We start from the raw sequence: 12,031 nt of genomic DNA on the forward strand, positions 1-12,031 counted from the left end.
ACCAATGGCCAATTTTCGGCAGCCCAAAGGGCGGGAAGCGAAGGCCTATGGTCCCGGTTGGTGGCACCAACTGGGACTAAAGGGGGGCATTGGTCACGGTTGGTGCCACGAACCGTGACCAATGCCCCCTTTAGTCCCGGTTGGTGCCACCAACCGGGACCAATGCCCTTGTGCGCCCAAAAGTTTAGTCCCACATCGCTAGCTGAAGGGCGCCGGCACTGGTTTATAAGCGCTGCTCTGCCTCCCCATTCGAGCTCCTCTCTAATGCAGGCTTTCGGGCCTAAACTTGCTACTGCTTGTGGGCCTATTGGGCCTCTACGGGCCTGAATCCTGGCCCATGTAGGGTTTCTAGTCATATTCAGGCTGTGGAGGCCCAGTATGTGGCATTTTTTTTGGGTTTTTTCTTTTTTATTTCTACATTTTTTTGGTTTTTTATTTTTTTTATTTCTACTTAAAACTAAATACTTAAAGTTTTTTAGTGATTTCTTTTTGCTTTTAGGTCACAAAAATTATAAACTTTCTGTTAGTGCCATTAGTTTTAAATTTTGAATAGTTTAAATTTGAATTTTTAAAAATTTGTGTGAATCACTAGTTTATGAATAACTTTACTATAAAATAGAATTTTTTTTTCTATTTATTTTTTATTTATACTTGCAACTAAATACTTATAGTTTTTTAGTGATTTCTTTTTTATTTTAGGTCACAAAAATTATAAACTTTCTGTTAGTGCCATTAGTTTTAAAATTTTGAATAGTTTAAATTGGATTTTATAAAATTTGTGTGAATCACTAGTTTATGAATAACTTTACTATAAAAATCACTAGTTTATGAATAACTAAATAATTGGAATTTCATTGGTCCCGGTTGGTGACATGAACCGGGACTAAAGGGGAGCCTTTGGTCCCGGTTCAAGCTATCAACCGGGACCAATGGTGGTGGGCCAGGAGGGAGGGCCATTGGTCCTGATTCATCCCACCAACCGGGACCAAAAGGTCCTGACGAACCGGGACCAATGGCCCACGTGGCCCGGCCGGCCCCCTGGGCTCACGAACCGGGACCAATGCCTACATTGGTCCCGGTTCTAGACTGAACCGGGACTAATGGGCTGATGCGGCCTGGACCATAGCCCTGTTTTCTACTAGTGTTAGATGTGCCCGTGATTAGTTTCTTAATATGATGTGTCCGTGATTATAGTTTCCTAATCGACCAGGCATGGACTTTCATATTTTCCTCCGCGGTGGAGTACGGTCAGTCAATGTAAATTGCTAAGTGCACACAGAGAACAGATTCGGTTAAGGCTAGCCGTTAGATTGAGTTTAGTGGGACTAATCATGCGGTGGTAATGTATCCGTGTATGTTTTGTAAGGTGCACTTAGAGAAGATAATGTTTGCTTTTTTATAAGTAGTATAGATTAAAGCTAGGACGGACCCTTGGCAGCGTAGCCTGTGCTGCACTGCACATGAGCAGAGCAGACCACTCATGGCTCCGGCCGGTTGGTGGCTAAATTTAAGTCTTGTACTACAGCCCCGGAAAATCATCAGTCGAATCTTTATGCTGCTCGCCGCAGCTACACACAACACACACAAGCCATTACGAGAGGAGAAACAGAGAGGCGTCGCGATTCCTCAGCTGCCGCCGCTGCCACGTCTGCCCGCCTGCGTTCCAGCCTCACCGCCGGACCCGAGCCACCGTCGTCCATCTCCGTCTCTAGCCGCCCTGGTCCATCTCAGCCGTCCTCTACCAGTCTCTCTGCAAAGCTTTGATTGTTTGTCCGAAGGTAATTTCACTTCCACTGGTCCACCTGTTGTTGTTTAGTTTTACTTCCACCTGTTCTGTGAACATTACAAAATTGTTGTTGTTGTTGTTGTTGTTGTTGTTGTTGTTGTTGTTGTTGTATGCTGATCTTAATTGGTTGTAATCATTCATCTCACTCAAGCTTTCACACACTCTTGTGTTCTCCAGAACAACAAACAAACACATAGTGAGGAGAGCCTTCGTAGCAACTAGCTGATATCTTCCACCCAGCACTACCGCAATCTTGCATGTAGAGAGAGGTCCATCCCAGCATGGAGATAGCGATGGCGGCTATCCGCCCTCTCATCCCAAAGCTCGGCAAACTGCTTGTTGGTGAGTTCACCCTCGAGAAGCGTGTTAAGAAAGGCGTGGAGTCTCTTGTCAGAGAGATGACACTCATGCAAGCCGCCCTGCGCAAGGTGGGGAAGGTGCCGGCAGACCAGCTCGATGAAGGGACCAAGATCTGGGCAGGAATGGTGAGGGAGTTGTCCTACCAAATGGAGGATATCGTTGACTCATTCATGGTGCGTCTGGAAGATGGTGGTGAGCCTACCAACCCAAAGAACAAACTCAAGAAGTTGCTCAAGAAGACCAAAAGATTATTCAAGAAGGGGAAGGATCTCCATCGTATCTCTGATGCTCTTGAAGAAGTGTTTGTTCAAGCTAGGCAATTGGGCGAGCTGCGTCAAAGGTATGAACAAGAGTTGCGGGATTCCGACGCTGGTGCTAGTGTTGACCCTCGCGTGATGGCCCTATACACAGATGTTACAAAGCTTGTCGGCGTTGAAGAACCATGAGACAAGTTGATCGGCATGTTGAATGAAGGTGATGATTGGTCGAAGCATCCATTGAAGACGGTTTCTGTTGTTGGATTTGGTGGGATGGGCAAGACAACTCTTGCCAAAGCAGTGTATGACAAGCTCAAAGTGCAATTTGATTGTGGTGCCTTTGTTTCAGTTTCTCAAAATCCCGACATCAAGAAGGTTTTCAAGAATATTTTGTATGAATTTGACAAGTGCAAGTATGCACACATTCATAATACAGAATGGCAAGAAAGACATCTGATCGATGAACTCATTGAATTTCTTAATAACAAGAGGTATTCTCCTCCTTTTTCCGGTTATAACAATTCTTTGCTAATAGCAGATTGTTGATTCACTATATATAGGTTGTAGTGTTGACATAAATTTCTGGAGTTCTCTCCTTTGCATTTTCCCTTTATCTCATCACTTTTAATAATAGTCTCTTTATAAAAAAATAGATATACCAACTGATTTGTAACCAAACTCTTGCAAACAATCATATAGGTATCTCATCGTAATTGATGATATATGGAATGAAAAATCATGGGAGCTAATCAAGTGTGCTTTCTCCAAGAAGAGTCCCGGCAGTAAATTAATCACGACAACCCGTATTGTAAGTGTCTCTGAAGCATGTTGCTCTTCTAGTGATGATATTTACAGAATGAAACCTCTCTCTAATGATCTCTCGAGAAGGCTCTTCTGTAAAAGAGTATTTTCTCGTGAGGAAGGGTGTCCTAAAGAATTGGTGCAAGTATCTGAATACATCTTGAAGAAATGCGGTGGAATACCGTTAGCCATTATTACTATAGCAAGTCTTATGGCTAACAAGCATCAGATAAACACAAAGGAGCAATGGTATGCTTTGCTCAATTCCATTGGCAGGGGACTCACGGAAGATCGCAGCATGGAGGAGATGAAGAAGATATTACTATTCAGCTATTATGATTTACCGTCATATTTGAGGCCTTGCTTATTATATCTAAGCATCTTTCCAGAAGATAGTCATATTTTAAGAGACAAGCTGATATGGAAGTGGATAGCCGAGGGCTTTGTTTATAGTGAAAACCAAGAAAGTAGCTTGTATGAGCTTGGTAAGAGCTACTTTAATGAGCTAGTGAATAGAAGTATGATCAGTCCAATAGACATTGAAGACAATTGGGGAGAGAAGGAGGAAGGTTGCAGTGTACATGACATGGCGCTTGATCTCATATGCTCAATTTCATGTGAACAGAACTTTGTCACTATATTGGATTGCACCAAGAGAAAAATGTCTAACTCGCAAAGTAAGGTTCATAGATTATCAATCCAAAATAGCAAGGTAGATGTGGAAACCACCGGGATGGCACAAGTAAGATCTCTTTTTTGGACCAATAATATTGCTGTGAAAAAACTGGATATTTCACGTTTCCAACTACTCCGTGTACTGGATTTGGAAGGTTGTAATGTCTCAGATATTGAATATGTGGGGAATCTGTTACATCTGAGGTACTTAGGGCTAAAAGGTACTGATGTCCAGGACCTTCCCATGGAAATAGGGAGGCTACAGTTTTTGCTTACCTTGGACTTAAGAAGTACTTGGATAACAGAATTGCCATCGAGTATTGTGCAACTAAGACATCTGATGTGCCTATATATTGACAATGAAACGAAACTGCCGCCTGGGATATGTATCGAGAGTTCGAGACGAAGCTCTCAATCTGTCCACTCATGTCTGAATTCTCAACTTGCTTCTGGCAATTCAAGAACCGTTAAGTTTGTATCCCCCCTCCCCCCTGCTTTTCACCCATTACGAACCATTAGTTATTATTTGGTTTGGCTGTTCTCTTGCGTTCTTCGTTAAACTCCTTTGTTTGTACTCCCTCCGTCAAATACTTGTCATCAAAATGAATAAAAGGAGATGTATCTAGACATATTTTAATTATAGATACATCCCTTTTTATCCATTTTGATGACAAGTATTTTTGGACGGAGGGAGTAACAACTTAATTTCAGACTCGATGTTTATTCCAGAGACACACAAACTATAAATAGTGGCGTTCAATTTGTACTATGTTGTTAAGTTTCATCTTCTATTTGCCATATTGGCTTGTTCAAATATGCAGGGAAGCTACCATTGTCGTTTTGATTTGACATCTCTTACGGCTTATAATAAGTACATTTTTTTTAGTTTATTCAAACTGGAACTTGAATTGCTGGTGCATATATCTCACGTGTGCCTTTGCTGTCATATTTAGTCTGTAGAGTTATTGGCCCTTAAGTGATGTGTTAGAAATAGAGATAGAACTACCTATTGTAATCTCAACAAACTCTGTTCTCTCTCTCTCTCTCCCGTAGCTTATCTCCTCCTCTCTTGTAACAACCGAATTGTGGATCGATCGGTATTGCCTTGTAAGCCACGACAGGGGTTGTTCCTGTCTCATATCAATATAAACCAACGCGGCTCCTCATCGAGGAGTAGGAACGCTTCCATCTGACATGGTATCAAAGCCATCCTCTTCCCATCGATCTAGCCAAAAGCTTTCCTCCCGATCATCCTCGCCATTGCCATGTCGTCCTCATCCACCATCACCCTCAACCTTGGAGCCCTACCATCCGAGAAACTTACCAAAACCAACTACATCCTGTGGAAAGCACAGGTCATGCCGGGCCTGCGAGGAGCGCAGGTCACCGGCCTTCTGGACGGGTCAGATGCCGCACCACCGAAGACGGTGCAACAAGAGCAGACGGACAAAACCGTCACCACGGAGCCCAATCCGCTGTATGCACAGTGGATATCAAAGGATTAGCAGGTTTTGAGTCATCTTCTGAACTCTCTGTCAATGGAGATCCTCGCCCAAGTTGCGAGCAAGGAGACAACCTTTGATCTCTAGACTGCCATCACCACCTTGTTCTCATCGCAGTCCCAATCTCGCATCACCAATCTGCGGATTGCAATCACCAATACGAAGAAGGGTTCCATGTCCAGCAGCGCCTACATCTCCAAGATGAAGAATCTGGGGGACGAGCTCGCAGCGGCAGGACGCCCCGTCTCAGATCCAGAGATGGTGGATTATGTCCTCGTCGGCCTTGACAGAGACTATGATCCTGTTGTGGCAGCTATTGGCGCAATCAAGAATCAGATCACAGTTGACGACCTATTTGCTCAGATCATGGCGTTCGATCAGCGTGTCGAGATGCTCGGCGATGGCCCTGATGGGGGTTTCAAAACCTAGGCAAACTTGGCCTACAGGGGGCGTGGGCGCGGCTACAGCAGGGGCCACGGGCGCAGCAGCAGCAAGGGGCGCGGCCGAGGCAGGCGTCCTTCCCCGACTCCGTCTGGTGGCCACGGCGGCGGCAGAGGTGGCCGCGGTCGTCCACAACAACAACGGCAGCAGCAGGAACATGACTATCCAGAGTGTCAAATCTGCTACAAACATCACCCAGGAGGTGCTCGTGATTGTTGGCATAGGTATGATGAAGATGAACCCGAGGAGAAGAGTGCAAACATGGTGACCAACTCCTATGGCGTCGACACGAACTGGTATGCAGATACCGGTGCTTCACATCACATCACCGGCGAGCTGGACAAATTGACGTTCAAGGAGAAGTACCATGGACATGATCAAGTACACACCGCGAGTGGTTCTGGTATGAAAGTTGCTCACATTGGTCATTCAATCGTTAAAACCCCTAAAAAAACCTTGCATCTAAACAAAGTTCTTCATGTCCCTGAAGCCTCACAAAATCTTTTCTCTGTTCATCGTTTTACCTTAGATAATCGTGTCCTTATTGAATTTTATCCTTATTTCTTTTTGGTAAAGGACTTGGACACGAGGAGAATCCTGCTTAGGGGCAAGTGCGTGGGAGGTCTCTACCCACTTATATCTTCGTCATCATCATTGAATAAACAAGCGTTTGTCACTGTCAAGCCTTTATCATCCAAGTGACATAGTAGATTAGGTCATCCTTCATCAGTCATTGTTAAATTTGTTCTTAGCAAGAATAAACTTCCCTTCTCTCATGAGATTAGTGAGTCAGTTTGTGATCCGTGTCAACAGGCTAAAAGCCATCAACTCCCATACCCTGTATCTACTAGCATATCTACTGCACCCTTACAACTAGTATTCTCAGATGTTTGGGGGCCAGCTCCTACTTCGGTCGGTAGATACTCATACTATGTAAGCTTTATTGATGATAATAGCAAGTTTACATGGATCTATCTTCTTAAGAAACGGTCTGAAGTGTTTCAAGTTTTCACAAACTTTAAAAATCTTGTTGAAAGAAAACTAGACACTAAGATCATTGCCATGCAAACCGACTGGGGAGGTGAATACAGGAAACTGAATTCCTTCTTCCAGCAACTTGGTATTTCTCATCATGTTGCATGTCCTCATGCGCATCAGCAGAATGGTTCTGCAGAAAGAAAACATCGTCATGTCGTTGAAGTAGGCCTAGCTCTACTCGCAAATGCATCTATACCACTAAAATTCTGGGATGAAGCATTCTTAACTGCCACATATCTCATCAACTTGCTCCCTAGCAAAGTCATCAAATTTGAGACCCCTATCACACGCCTCTTTGGCACTCATCCAGATTACAAGTCTTTGCGTGTCTTTGGTTGTGCATGCTGGCATAACCTAAGGCCATACAACTCGCGCAAGCTTGCCTTCCGTTCCAAACGATGTGTTTTCTTGGGGTACAGTCCCATTCATAAAGGAGTAAAATGCCTAGATGTCTCTACTGGCAGAGTTTATATATCCCGTGATGTTGTTTTTGATGAGTCCATTTTCCCTTTTGCATCTCTTCATCCTAACGCTGGAGCCATTCTTAAGAAAGAAATCTTGCTTCTTCCCCCAAACCTTCGGAACTTTGAGCAAGGGGGCGACGATTGTACTGATCAATATGACACTTCAACCAGTCCTAGTGGTGCATCTATTCCTGTGCAGGGTCATGGAGAAAACGCAGGAGAAAATGGTGCTCAAAATGATCAAGATTTGGCACAAAATGGCCCTATATTGCATGTGTTGGAGGAAGAAGAGGCAGGCGCAGACTACGAGGTTGATCCGGAGCAACATGCGACGCCGCAGCGTCAGGCGTCCTTGGATCGCGCGCCGCGATCAACTCTGGATCACGCGCCCACCAGAGGCCAGTGCCAGCACGCCACGTCGCCAGGCGGTGGGCCGTCTCAGCGACCCACGTGCGGGTGGCCCACCACGACCGGTCTCCAGCTTGAGACGGTCGGCTAGGGATCTCGCGCGATCGGCTCGGGATCGCGGCTGCCCACGCGTGCGGATCAGGCGACAGCGACACTCATGGGATCTTCTGCGTCGCGCGGGGCTGCGGCACCAGAGTCCGGCGTGAACACACCAGAGGCTACAGAATCAGGGTCCGGATCTGCTACGCAAAGTGGATTCGAAGAATCTGCATCATCTGGATCTTCTGTGGCGTGATCATCTGCTCAGCTACAACCGATGTCAGCCTCATGTGTCACAACTCGTCTTCAAAAAGGTATAAAAAATCCAAAGATTAGAACAAATGGTACTATACGCTATGGCATGTTATGTGTTGCAGGAGAGCCAACTAGATTGGAAGATGCACTTGGAGATCCAAGGTGGAAAAATGCAATGGATGAAGAGTACTCTGCACTCATGAAAAATAAAATGTGGCGTCTTGTACCTGAGCAGCGAGGTAAAAATGTTATTGACTGTAAGTGGGTATATAGAATCAAGAAAAAGGCAGATGGTTCGATTGACAGGTACAAGGCACGTTTAGTCGCGAAAGGTTTTAAACAGCGTTATGGGCTGGATTATGAGGACACATTTAGTCCCGTTGTTAAAGCTGCAACCATTAGGCTTGTGTTAGCTATTGTTGTTTCCAGGGGATGGAGCTTGAGACAGCTAGACGTGCAGAACGCGTTTTTGCATGGTGTTCTGGAAGAGGAGGTTTACATGCGACAACCACCTGGGTATGAAAACAAGAAAACACCCCACTATGTGTGTAAGCTTGATAAGGCTCTTTATGGCCTGAAACAGGCACCAAGAGCATGGTATTCAAGGCTAAGCTCTCAGCTAAGGTGTCTTGGATTTGTTGCATCTAAAGCTGACACATCACTCTTCATCTACAATAAGGCAACCACAGTTATATTTGTTTTGATATATGTTGATGATATTATAGTTGCCAGTTCTTCATCAAGTACTACTAATGCTCTACTTCATGATTTGAGTTCAGAGTTTGCCTTGAAAGATCTTGGTGATCTTCACTTCTTCCTGGGCATTGAGGTGTAGAAGATTCCAGATGGCATAGTAATGAATCAAGAGAAATATGCTACTGAGCTTCTGACTCGCATGAGAATGAAGGATTGTAAGCCTTCACCTACACCATTGTCCTCTTCAGAAAAACTGTCAGCCTTTGAAGGGGAGCCTCTAAAGGAAGAAGAGATCACAAAGTACAGGAGTGCTGTGGGTGTCTTACAGTACTTAACACTGACAAGACTAGATATATCATTTGCCGTTAACAAGGTTTTTCAGTATCTACATGCACCTACTACTGTACACTGGACAACTGTTAAAAGAATTGTACGGTATATAAAATACACTGTAAGCCTAGGACTTCAGTTTAAACGTTCAAGCTCCACTCTTGTTAGTGCCTTCTCTGATGCTGACTGGGCAGGATGCAGTGATGACAGGAGGTCAACTGGAGGATTCGCAATATTCTTTGGTCCTAACCTTATTTCTTGGAGTGCCAGGAAACAGGCTACAGTGTCAAGATCAAGTACAGAGGCTGAATATAAGTCACTAGCCAATGCAACTGCTGAGATCATTTGGGTGGAATCGTTACTTAATGAGTTGGGTGTTAAGCAACACCGCATTTCATGTTTATGGTGTGATAATTTGGGAGCCACCTATCTCTCTGCTAACCCAGTGTTCCATGGAAGAACTAAACACATTGAAGTTGATTTTCATTTTGTGAGAGAAAGGGTTGCAGAAAAGAAGTTGGACATCAGATTTATTCCCTCCAAAGATCAGGTAGCAGATGGCTTCACCAAGGCATTGTCAATTAAACCATTTGAGGAGTTCAAGAGGAATTTTAATATAGGATAGTTGAGATTAAGGGAGGGTGTTAGAAATAGAGATAGAACTACCTATTGTAATCTCAACAAACTTTGTTCTCTCTCTCTCTCTCCCGTAGCTTATCTCCTCCTCTCTTGTAACAACCGAATTGTGGATCGATCGGTATTGCCTTGTAAGCCACGACAGGGGCTGTTCCTGTCTCATATCAATATAAACCAACGCGGCTCCTCATCGAGGAGTAGGAACGCTTTTATCTGACATGATGCAATGATTTCCGGAGGTAAGAATGGTTGGGTGCACTCCCTGTCTCCTTCATCGACTGTCAGTCTTCTCCTTTAGAAATCCAACTGAAGCTGAAAGCCACAAGCTCGGCTCAACACCAAACTAAGGCAATGTGTCTGGTGCTTTTCCACGTCCTAAGTGGTGCTCTTTCTGTGCTTTTTCTCTGATGCCAACAGCAGGAGCTCTGTTTTGCATTGTTTTTGTAAGTGTAGTCAGAGAAGAGTACAATGGGTTACGGTCTTGGTTGAAAATGTTGGAGCTGCGCCGTGATGTAGTACAAATCTGGTTCACTCGGATAATATACACCATGGGGCGTCATCTCAACTTCGCCTGGGCACCGTCGTAATCGTGGATTACCGCCGCTGCGCTGCTTACTCTCTTCTTCAGAGATGCAAAGGCTTCAGACATCCTGACCTGGCCGACCGGAAAGCATCATCGCGCTGGGCGGACGGCGGCGAGGTCGACTCATCCGAGCCGAGCCCGTGCCGTACGTGACGGGAGCATATCGACCACCTCCGGACGGGGCCGCGGAGACGACGTCGCGGGTTTCCTCACCCGGCTCCGCATCTATTCCGACCAAGTAGTGGTCGAATCGGGGGAGGCGGTGGCCGGCCAAGGGAGAGGTGGGGTTCAGATAGTGGGATGGCGGAGAGAAGATGTTCAAGTTACCTGGTTTGTGCTGAAAATAAAAATTCTCCCTCGTTTCCAAGGGTTCATATCCATACGACGTTACTTAGGATTAAATTATCACATCTTAATTATGCAACAAGTAGTTGAGATTTGATAATATTGTGTCACACTGATGTGAAAAAATCAGAGCTTTTTGAGCAAATAGTTCGTCATGCAAACTCCTGTCGCATTTCTAGGCGCTGTCGTGTAGTACAATTGAATTTTCATATCGTGCCCTCAAATCTAATCCCTGTTATTAATCTTGACATATACAAGTACAATGACCTCTGTCTCTGATCAAATTCAGATGTGTCTTCCTTGGTTAGTTGCATTGTTATGCATCTCTTCCGCCAGTTGAATAGCTTGATCGAGAGCACGAAAAGAAAAGGCAAAGAGAACTGCAAACGAGGCAACCACCGGACTAACAGCCTACAGGAAGTCGTGATGGTAACCAAAGTTGCTTTCCACAAACAAAGACACGAGCACACCATTGTCAAACTACTCGGTTACATCCCCAAACTGTGAAGCTACCAGACCATAGAGTGTCCATGAAACAGGGCAGCGACAGTAATATACCATTTCCACCATATTAGAATTTTCGAGGAAAGTGGCCAATTAGAATGTATTGTAGTACGTTAGGAAAAACAGGGAGCAAAGTCCATTTACTGTTGATAGCAGATAGTCCCTCTGCAACTTAATATAAGATGTTTTTTGACACAAACTTCTTTCAACAATCAAGCCCTTGAATACAAGCAAATCTTTGTTCTTAATTAATACAAGTGTGCCAGCATGACTTGCATATGAAAGATATGTAAATTGGCAGTTTGGCATCACCGCAAACAAAAGAAGATTTATTTATTTATTTTTTTGAAGAAAAGGGTTCACCCAAGTATAGTGTACAATACAGCAGTATATGTCAGTACTCTGTTGTTTGACAGAGTACTCTGTTGATTTCACCCGAGTATATTATTTTGAAAGAAATACGATGAAATGTTTGACAGAGTACTCTGTTGTACAAGCAGTAGTGAAACTGGGACATTATAGACCATATGTCAGTCTCAAGAATGTATATAGTAAAGTGTTATTACTAAATACCTCTCTTGATTGGTAATATGTGTGAGATCATCCTCTATTTGTGAGGACGCATTGTTCACCGCCGGGGTGGGAGATGTATGTAGCCGCCCGACACTGAGTACCTGCCAGGTTCAGAGTATGATGAACTGTTGGATGGGTTCAGGCTAAGATTCAGACAAAGAAAAGCACGAACTTTGGGGCAGCAATTTTGGCTATGGTTTCATGGGTCTGAGACACTCACAGCCGGAACACGGCAGCTAGGCAGGGGTTTTAAACCAAGTACGGAGTAGCTGAACACTTGGGTTTCAAATCCTGGGTCTTATAGCCATCACAAGACTGAAAAGGCAATATAAATAAAA

At 44.5% G+C, this 12,031-nt stretch overlaps 1 pseudogene; it reads left to right on the top strand.

Moving 5' to 3' along the window:
* Nucleotides 1–1,605: 1,605 nt before the first annotated feature.
* On the top strand, nt 1,606–4,602 carry LOC119273420 (annotated as a pseudogene).
* The last annotated feature ends 7,429 nt before the right edge of the window (nt 4,603–12,031 follow it).

This window comes from Triticum dicoccoides, chromosome 3A, assembly GCF_002162155.2.
Source record: "Triticum dicoccoides isolate Atlit2015 ecotype Zavitan chromosome 3A, WEW_v2.0, whole genome shotgun sequence".
NCBI lineage: Eukaryota > Viridiplantae > Streptophyta > Magnoliopsida > Poales > Poaceae > Triticum > Triticum dicoccoides.